This window comes from Drosophila ficusphila, unplaced genomic scaffold (assembly GCF_018152265.1).
Source record: "Drosophila ficusphila isolate 14025-0441.05 unplaced genomic scaffold, ASM1815226v1 contig_657, whole genome shotgun sequence".
Classification (NCBI taxonomy): domain Eukaryota; kingdom Metazoa; phylum Arthropoda; class Insecta; order Diptera; family Drosophilidae; genus Drosophila; species Drosophila ficusphila.
The window spans coordinates 89116-99840 of NW_025064589.1; the positions used below are offsets into that span (position 1 = coordinate 89116).

Consider the following 10725-nt stretch of genomic DNA (forward strand, 5'->3'; position numbering starts at 1 on the left):
GTTGCGAATATGTATTGTTCATCATAGTTATGGGCATACATTGGCTAATGCAACAACCTAAAATGTTGAATGTTGTACCTGGTTTACTTCAGGTTAATGTTTTATATAAAAAACGCAATATTATATCACATTAAAATTATATGAAATTGTAAATTATCCAAGTAATAAATGGTATAATATTGTTTATATAAAACTAAGACATTTCGCAGCATTTCGTTTTAGGTATAAAAAAAAGATTTATTGAAGGAATTGATATATGCCAGTAAAATGGTGTATTTTTAATTTCTTTCAATAAATTCATATTTGACAAATTGAAATAATAAATATAAAAACTCTAAGCGGTGGATCACTCGGCTCATGGGTCGATGAAGAACGCAGCAAACTGTGCGTCATCGTGTGAACTGCAGGACACATGAACATCGACATTTTGAACGCATATCGCAGTCCATGCTGTTATGGTACTTTAATTAATTTTTTAGTGCTGCTTGGACTACATATGGTTGAGGGTTGTAAGACTATGCTAATTAAGTTGTTTAGAAATTTGGTAATCAAATTTCTAAGCATATGGTATATTATTGGATAAAAATTTTAATTAAATATAATTATTATTTTTATTCATAATATTAAAATATCTATGGAAAACATTATCTCACATTATAAATAATTTGATTGTGAAAAACGAAGAAAAATATTTTCATTTTCAATCATATAATACTGAGGAATGTCTAGCATAAAAAATGTTTGAAATATTTTTCATCTAGAATTGTCTCTTATTAATGATTTAGTAAAATTGAAATCTTTTGTAAATGTTATTGTTCTTCGTTAAATTCGTTTAAAACTCATAACTAAATTAAAACTAATTAACGAAAAAAATTTTTATACGAATTCATTAAATGTTTCTCCATTATATAAATGTAAAGAATATATTGAAAAAAAAAATGTTATATACAACCTCAACTCATATGGGACTACCCCCTGAATTTAAGCATATTAATTAGGGGAGGAAAAGAAACTAACTAGGATTTTCTTAGTAGCGGCGAGCGAAAAGAAATCAGTTCAGCACTAAGTCACTTTGTCTATATGGCAAATGTGAGATGCAGTGTATGGAGCGTCAATATTCTAGTATGAGAAATTAACGATTTAAGTCCTTCTTAAATGAGGCCATTTACCCATAGAGGGTGCCAGGCCCGTATAACGTTAATGATTACTAGATGATGTTTCCAAAGAGTCGTGTTGCTTGATAGTGCAGCACTAAGTGGGTGGTAAACTCCATCTAAAACTAAATATAACCATGAGACCGATAGTAAACAAGTACCGTGAGGGAAAGTTGAAAAGAACTCTGAATAGAGAGTTAAATAGTACGTGAAACTGCTTAGAGGTTAAGCCCGATGAACCTGAATATCCATTATGGAAAATTCATCATTAAAATTGTAATATTTAAACAATATTATGATAATAGTGTGCATTTTTTCCATATAAGGACATTGTAATCTATTAGCATACAAAATTTATCATAAAATATGGCTTATAGTTTATTTAAATTAAAATGCTTGCGTTTTAACACAAAATAAATGTCATTAATTTGATAAAGTGCTGATAGATTTATATGATTACAGTGCGTTAATTTTTCGGAATTATATAATGGCATAATTATCAATGATTTTTGTGTTTATTATATGCACTTGTATGATTAACAATGCGAAAGATTCAGGATACCTTCGGGACCCGTCTTGAAACACGGACCAAGGAGTCTAACATATGTGCAAGTTATTGGGATATAAACCTAATAGCGTAATTAACTTGACTAATAATGGGATTAGTTTTTTAACTATTTATAGTTAATTAACACAATCCCGGGGCGTTCTATATAGTTATGTATAATGATATTTATATTATTTATGCCTCTAACTGGAACGTACCTTGAGCATATATGCTGTGACCCGAAAGATGGTGAACTATACTTGATCAGGTTGAAGTCAGGGGAAACCCTGATGGAAGACCGAAACAGTTCTGACGTGCAAATCGATTGTCAGAATTGAGTATAGGGGCGAAAGACCAATCGAACCATCTAGTAGCTGGTTCCTTCCGAAGTTTCCCTCAGGATAGCTGGTGCATTTTAATATTATATAAAATAATCTTATCTGGTAAAGCGAATGATTAGAGGCCTTAGGGTCGAAACGATCTTAACCTATTCTCAAACTTTAAATGGGTAAGAACCTTAACTTTCTTGATATGAAGTTTAAGGTTATGATATAATGTGCCCAGTGGGCCACTTTTGGTAAGCAGAACTGGCGCTGTGGGATGAACCAAACGTAATGTTACGGTGCCCAAATTAACAACTCATGCAGATACCATGAAAGGCGTTGGTTGCTTAAAACAGCAGGACGGTGATCATGGAAGTCGAAATCCGCTAAGGAGTGTGTAACAACTCACCTGCCGAAGCAACTAGCCCTTAAAATGGATGGCGCTTAAGTTGTATACCTATACATTACCGCTAAAGTAGATGATTTATATTACTTGTAATATAAATTTTGAAACTTTAGTGAGTAGGAAGGTACAATGGTATGCGTAGAAGTGTTTGGCGTAAGCCTGCATGGAGCTGCCATTGGTACAGATCTTGGTGGTAGTAGCAAATAATCGAATGAGACCTTGGAGGACTGAAGTGGAGAAGGGTTTCGTGTGAACAGTGGTTGATCACGAGTTAGTCGGTCCTAAGTTCAAGGCGAAAGCCGAAAATTTTCAAGTAAAAAACTAATGACTAAATAAATATATATACAAGCCAAAAATAATATACTTGAATAATTTTGAACGAAAGGGAATACGGTTCCAATTCCGTAACCTGTTGAGTATCCGTTTGTTATTAAATATGGGCCTCGTGCTCATCCTGGCAACAGGAACGACCATAAAGAAGCCGTCGAGAGATATCGGAAGAGTTTTCTTTTCTGTTTTATAGCCGTACTACCATGGAAGTCTTTCGCAGAGAGATATGGTAGATGGGCTAGAAGAGCATGACATATACTGTTGTGTCGATATTTTCTCCTCGGACCTTGAAAATTTATGGTGGGGACACGCAAACTTCTCAACAGGCCGTACCAATATCCGCAGCTGGTCTCCAAGGTGAAGAGTCTCTAGTCGATAGAATAATGTAGGTAAGGGAAGTCGGCAAATTAGATCCGTAACTTCGGGATAAGGATTGGCTCTGAAGATTGAGATAGTCGGGCTTGATTGGGAAACAATAACATGGTTTATGTGCTCGTTCTGGGTAAATAGAGTGTCTATCATTTATGGTGGTTACTTGTTCCCCGGATAGTTTAGTTACGTAGCCAATTGTGGAACTTTCTTGCTAAAATTTTTAAGAATACTAATTGGCTCAAACCGATTAGTTCTTATTAATTATAACGATTATCAATTAACAATCAATTCAGAACTGGCACGGACTTGGGGAATCCGACTGTCTAATTAAAACAAAGCATTGTGATGGCCCTAGCGGGTGTTGACACAATGTGATTTCTGCCCAGTGCTCTGAATGTCAAAGTGAAGAAATTCAAGTAAGCGCGGGTCAACGGCGGGAGTAACTATGACTCTCTTAAGGTAGCCAAATGCCTCGTCATCTAATTAGTGACGCGCATGAATGGATTAACGACGGACGTGTGTTTTCGACGTGCTCCATTAATTTGTGAATAACTTTTGATTCCGTGCGAATTAATTGCTAATTTTTAGCTTAAAATTCGCGGATTCGCCTAGCGATTAAAATCGTGTAATTTTCCGGTCGGAAAAGTGCGGTTTTCCTCGCGAAAACATCGTGTGAAAGTTTGCAAACAACAGCACGTGTTGGAAATTTTCCGCTGCAGCTTGTGTGTGTGGGTGAGTAGAGCACAGCTTATTCTCCCCTACTCCCAATGGAGGGCGCGCTCTCTGAGAGCGAGCTGTCGGCGAGCAGTCGGGCCAGCAGTCGGCCCAGTAGTGCTGCGAGTACGGCGAGGCGTCGGCGCGGAAAGAGAGGGAAGGCGACGACGAGCGCGGTGCCGAAACCGACGCAGCCGAAGCTGTTGGCGCTTGACGTCAACGAGCCTCTGCCGGCGCCGGTAGGTGTGTTGGAGGAGAGCCCATTCTCCTCTCTCGAGGTGGCGTTGGCCTCAGCCTCTGCCGCTGCCGCTGGCGTCGCTGCCCTTTCCGCTGCTTCCCCCGCTGCCGCCTCCGCTGCTGCTCCCGCTGCTTCCCCTGCTGCTGCTCCCGCTGCTTCCCCTGCTGCTGCCCCCGCTGCTGCCCCTGCCGCTGCCCCCGCTGCTGCCCCCGCTGTCGCCAGGGATTCTGGTGGAGCCGCAGCTGCCCCCCTGTCCCCGTCTCCCCTCCCGTCGTCGCGTCCGTCCATGGTACGGTGGCCGAGCTGGCCAAGATCAAGGACGGATTCTTGGAAGAGGTTGTTGCGTCGAATTTATCGACCAAGCAGGCCTGCGCCATGATGCGGTGCCTGAACAGGTATGAGGGCCTGGTGCTTGCGCTCTCGGCGCGGAATGCAGCCTTGGAGGCTCTCCGCGACCAGCAGCGAATGCCGCCGCCGCCGCCCCCGAAGTCCGTCATGGCGCAGGCTGTGGTCCCCATGCCACCTGCTGGGTATGCAGCCGCATATCCCAGCCTGCCAGCGCCTCAAGCTGCTCCGGTGCCTGCCCCGCGGAAGCCACGCGAGACGTGGTCCGCCGTTGTGGTGAGCAAGGACCCGACAGTGAGCGGAAAAGAGGTTGCAGAAAAGGTGCGCAGGGAGATCGCCCCTTCGCTTGGCGTACGTCTGCATGAGGTGAGAGGGCTTGCGCGTGGCGGTGCCATCATACGCACCCCCTCATCAGGCGAAATTCGGAAGGTTGTTGCAAACAAGAGGTTTGCAGAAGTCGGTCTGGAGGTGAAGCAGAGCCCGGTGCAGCGACCCAAGGTGGTCGTTAGCAACGTGGACACTGCGACGAAGCCAGCCGACTTCATGAAGGACCTGTATAAGAACAATTTTGCGGATGTGATGGACATGGCGTCCTTTGAAAAGGCGGTACACCTCGTCAAGCCATGGTCTGCGACTGACGGCGCCACTGTTAATGTGACGCTCGACGTCAATGCCGTGGCCCTTGAGGTGCTAGATGGAGCAAAGGCGTACATCGGCTGGTTCGCATACAACTGCCGAGCCTTGGTCCGCACGTACGCCTGCCATAGGTGCGTCGGATTTGACCACAAGGTCGCCCAGTGCCGGTATAAGGAGAACGTGTGCCGCCAGTGCGGACAGAACGGTCACAGTGCGCGGAGTTGCACGAACCCGGTGGACTGCCGGAACTGCCGCTTCAAGGGGTATGCCTCGGGACACAATATGTTGTCCCCAAGCTGCCCAGTGTATGCGGCTGTGCTGGCGAGGGTGAATGCTAGACACTAATGTTTAGCTTCATCCAGGCAAACTGTGGCCGAGGCCGAGCTGCGACTGTCGAGCTCGGAGTCCGATTGAGGGAATCAGGATTTCTGTTCGCACTTTTGCAGGAGCCATATCCAGGCGTCGGGAGGATGGATGTGCTGCCTGAAGGAATGAGGATCTTCGCCGATCGGCGAGGGAAGGCAGCCATCCTAGTGAATCACCAGGATGTCATCTGCATGCCAGTGGAGCCCCTCACCACCGACCGCGGCGTATGCGTGAGCGTTAAAGGGAGTTTTGGCTCAATCTTCCTTTGCTCCGTATATTGCCAATTCGACGCCGACCTAGACCCGTATCTCAGATACATGGATGCGGTCCTGCTGCAGGCCAGCAGAACGCCGTGCATCATGGGACTTGATGCGAATGCAGTATCCCCCATGTGGCTTAGCAAACTCTCTCGGCAGACCGAGGGGCAAGCTAACCGCACCCGGGGTGAACTGCTGTCTGAGTGGATGCTGGAGAAAGGAGTCGTCGCTCTTAACCAGCACAGTGAGGTGTTCACGTTCGATAGCGGCAGAGCCCGCAGTGATATCGACGTGACGATCGCCAACGAAGCAGCATCTATGTGGGCCACATATGAGTGGAGAGTGGGCGAGTGGGAGTTAAGTGATCACAACAGGATTACTGTTGTTGCCACACCAACTACCACGCGCGCAGTTGAGAGCATAGCTCCTGTGCCGTCCTGGAACTTCTCCACTGCTCGCTGGCGATTGTTCGAAGAGGAATTGGTGAGCCGGGCAGCCGGACTTTCGGAAGACTTCTCTGAATCGCCGTTGGACCAGCAAGTTTCTGCCCTGCGGCAAGTGGTGCACGAGGCGTGCGACCTTGCGCTGGGTAGGAAGACGCCGAGATCGCCTAGGAGGAGAGCACGTTGGTGGACCGCCGACCTCAGCTCTGCGCGCCGCGAAGTCAGAAGACTTCGGCGCAGGCTCCAGGACGCCCGCCGACGGGGCGACGTCGAAAGGACTGAGCTGCTTGTGGTCGAACTGAGGATCGCCTCAGCCGGCTACAAAAAGCTCATTCTGAAGGCGAAGGAGGACAGCTGGAGAAACTTCGTGGGAGAGAACGCAGACGATCCATGGGGGCGCGTCTACAAGATTTGCCGCGGTCGTAACAAACGCTCGGAGATTGGGTGTCTTCGCGTAAACGGCGAGCTGGTCACCGATTGGGGTGACTGTGCGCGAGTGCTCCTCCGTAACTTTTTCCCAGTTGCGGAGTCAGATGCACCGATTGCCTACGCGGAGACAGTCCCACCGGCGCTCGATGAATTCGAGGTTGACGCTTGTGTCGCCAGGTTGAAGAGCAGACGCTCGCCTGGCATGGACGGCATCAACGGCACGATCTGCAAGGCGGTCTGGCGCGCCATACCTCAATACCTCACGAGGCTATTTTCCCGGTGCATCCGGTCGGGGTACTTTCCCAGCGAGTGGAAGTGTCCACGCGTAGTGGCGCTACTCAAGGGACCCGACAAGGACAAGTGCGAGCCATCCTCGTACAGGGGAATCTGCCTGCTGCCCGTTTTCGGCAAGGTGCTTGAGGGAATCATGGTGAATCGCGTTAGAGAAGTTCTTCCGGAAGGCTGCAGATGGCAGTTTGGATTTCGCCGAGGACGATGTGTGGAGGAAGCTTGGAGACACGTAAAGAGCAGTGTCGCCGCCAGCACGGCGCGATACGTGCTTGGACTTTTCGTGGACTTCAAAGGAGCTTTCGACAACGTCGAATGGTGCGCTGCACTGCGCCGATTGGCCGAGTTGGGATGCCGGGAAATGAGCTTGTGGCGAAGCTTCTTCTCCGGCCGAAGAGCAGTGATCCGAAGCAGTGTTGGTACCGTGGACGTACCAGTCACTAGAGGTTGCCCGCAGGGGTCAATCAGTGGCCCATTTATTTGGGATCTACTGATGGATGTACTGCTACAGCGCCTTGAGCCGTACTGCGCACTCAGCGCGTACGCGGATGACCTGCTTCTTCTCATCGAGGGAAACTCCCGACTCGCGCTTGAAGAAAAAGGAGCGCAACTAATGTCCATTGTTGAAACGTGGGGAGCAGAAATTGGTGTAACCGTTTCCACCAGCAAGACGGTGGGTATGCTGCTGAAGGGCAACATGGCGCGCACGCCATTGGTAAGATTTGCGGGAGCAAGCTTGCCGTATGTCCGCAGCTGCCGGTACCTTGGCATCAAAGTCAGTGAGCGCATGAGCTTCATGGTGCACATCACCTCGCTCAGAATGCGGATCACGGGAGTTGTTGGAGCATTGGCGCGTGTGCTTCGAGCCGACTGGGGCCTCAGTCCTCGAGCCAAGCGGACCATATATGCCGGACTCTTAGCACCCTGTGTGCTCTTTGGTGCCTCGGTATGGTATGTCAGTACGACGAGGCAAATAGTGGCCAGGAGGCGACTTATTGCCTGCCAAAGGCTGATCCTACTTGGAAGCCTTCCGGTATGCCGAACAGTGTCTTCCCTGGCACTGCAAGTTCTTGCTGGAGCTCCCCCGCTTGACTTGGCTGCAATGAAAATTGCCGTTAAGTTCAAGCTGAAGCGTGGATACCCGTTGGAGGAATACGACTGGCTCTACGGCGAAGACCTTTCAGGTCTAAGCTGGAAGCAGAGAATGGAGCGGATTGACGAGTGTCTATTGCGTGATTGGCAGGACAGATGGGATGATGTGGACTCCCCAGGACGGGTGACCCACAACTTCATCCCAAATGTCGGCCTCGTCCATCGAAATCTCAATTTTGGGTTTTCGATGCGCATGGGATTCCTGCTTACAGGGCACGGGTCGTTGAACGCATTTCTGCATAGCAGAGCTCTTAGCGATACCGCCGCATGCTCATGTGGCGATCCTAATGAGGATTGGGAGCACATCCTTTGTGCTTGCCCCCTTTATGCAGATTTGCGCGACCTCAATGGACTTGGTGTGCAGCGCGTTGGCGAAACCTGGACGTTTGGAAGGATTCTGGAGGACGAGGACAGGACTCGAAGGCTGAAGGAGTTTGCTGAGGAGGTTTTCACCAGGAGAGGGAGGAACTCCTAGTTCCTTTTGTTTACGCCGTGTGGTGAGCGGAGAAGAATACTGCCACAGCCCACCATTGCTTGTCGTAGGAGGCGACTAATATGGCATGGGCACTCTATCCGGGCTTGTCGGAGCCAAAAGGGAGGGTCCACCGAACCCTGCATTTCGGTACCACGGGTTGAGCAGTGCCTTCCAAGGCTGCTCATTGAGGTCGGCCCCCTTGTGGGAGTATCGTGGTGGCTGTGGTTGATACCTATATCGCGGGTAGAACTTTCAAGTTCGACGAAGAGTTGCGTATATACGACTCGGGTGCTGTGACCCTAAGATCAGAAGAGATTTTAGATAGATCTCGCTCCTCAGCAAGGGGGAGTGTTTGCCCGACAAGCACACACTCGAATTGCTACCGGGATAGTTGCTACGTACATAGCTGTAGCTTCTATTTTGGGGCGTTGGTCTGGCGCTTAATCTAGACACATGCACTATATACATGGGTATATAAGAGTGTCGTGGCTGTACTCCCTTCAATGTGGAACACGCCACGTTAAATAAAACTCGGAGGGATCCGATCCACCACCTGTCCCTATCTACTATCTAGCGAAACCACAGCCAAGGGAACGGGCTTGGAATAATTAGCGGGGAAAGAAGACCCTTTTGAGCTTGACTCTAATCTGGCAGTGTAAGGAGACATAAGAGGTGTAGAATAAGTGGGAGATATTAGGCTTCGGTTTGATATCGCCAATGAAATACCACTACTCTTATTGTTTCCTTACTTACTTGATTAAATGGAACGTGTATCATTTCCTAGCCATTATACGGATATATTTATTATATCTTATGGTATTGGGTTTTGATGCAAGCTTCTTGATCAAAGTATCACGAGTTTGTTATATAATCGCAAACAAATTCTTTAATAAAACGATGCATTTATGTATTTTTGATTTGAAAATTTGGTATAACTCCAATTACTCAGGTATGATCCAATTCAAGGACATTGCCAGGTAGGGAGTTTGACTGGGGCGGTACATCTCTCAAATAATAACGGAGGTGTCCCAAGGCCAGCTCAGTGCGGACAGAAACCACACATAGAGCAAAAGGGCAAATGCTGACTTGATCTCGGTGTTCAGTACACACAGGGACAGCAAAAGCTCGGCCTATCGATCCTTTTGGTTTAAAGAGTTTTTAACAAGAGGTGTCAGAAAAGTTACCATAGGGATAACTGGCTTGTGGCGGCCAAGCGTTCATAGCGACGTCGCTTTTTGATCCTTCGATGTCGGCTCTTCCTATCATTGTGAAGCAAAATTCACCAAGCGTTGGATTGTTCACCCATGCAAGGGAACGTGAGCTGGGTTTAGACCGTCGTGAGACAGGTTAGTTTTACCCTACTAATGACAAAACGTTGTTGCGACAGCATTCCTGCGTAGTACGAGAGGAACCGCAGGTACGGACCAATGGCACAATACTTGTTCGAGCGAACAGTGGTATGACGCTACGTCCGTTGGATTATGCCTGAACGCCTCTAAGGTCGTATCCGTGCTGGACTGCAATGATAAATAAGGGGCAATTTGCATTGTATGGCTTCTAAACCATTTAAAGTTTATAATTCATTTTATAAACGACAATGGATGTGATGCCAATGTAATTTGTAACATAGTAAATTGGGAGGATCTTCGATCACCTGATGCCGCGCTAGTTACATATAAAAACATTATTTAATACAATGACAAAGCCTAGAATCAATTGTAAACGACTTTTGTAACAGGCAAGGTGTTGTAAGTGGTTGAGCAGCTGCCATACTGCGATCCACTGAAGCTTATCCTTTGCTTGATGATTCGATATTTAATAAAATAACGAAATGGAAAGAATATTATAATTATTAAATTTATTTTGATAATTATAATTTTGGATTTTTGGGGAATCCAAAGAAAAAGGTAGCCAAAAAGTACTCGTCATATTATTAGTGACGCATATAAGATCATGTCAAAGTAAAAGAAACAAAGTAATGTTTGAGATTAACTATGAATCCACTTTTACGGTAGCCAAATGTCCCGTCATATTATTAGTGACGCATATAAGATCATGTCAAAGTAAAAGAAACAAAGTAATGTTTGAGATTAACTATGAATCCACTTTTACGGTAGCCAAATGTTCCGTCATATTATTAGTGACGCATATAAGATCATGTCAAAGTAAAAGAAACAAAGTAATGTTTGAGATTAACTATGAATCCACTTTTACGGTAGCCAAATGTTCCGTCATATTATTAGTGACGCA

General features: G+C 46.7%; 1 non-coding gene and 1 pseudogene across 1 annotated transcript; both read left to right on the plus strand.

Moving 5' to 3' along the window:
• Window positions 1–330: 330 nt before the first annotated feature.
• On the plus strand, window positions 331–510 carry LOC122320608. Its single transcript, XR_006245725.1, has one exon. It is a non-coding gene; the product is annotated as a 5.8S ribosomal RNA (ribosomal RNA).
• A 438-nt stretch (window positions 511–948) lies between these two features.
• Window positions 949–10287, plus strand: LOC122320623 (annotated as a pseudogene).
• The last annotated feature ends 438 nt before the right edge of the window (window positions 10288–10725 follow it).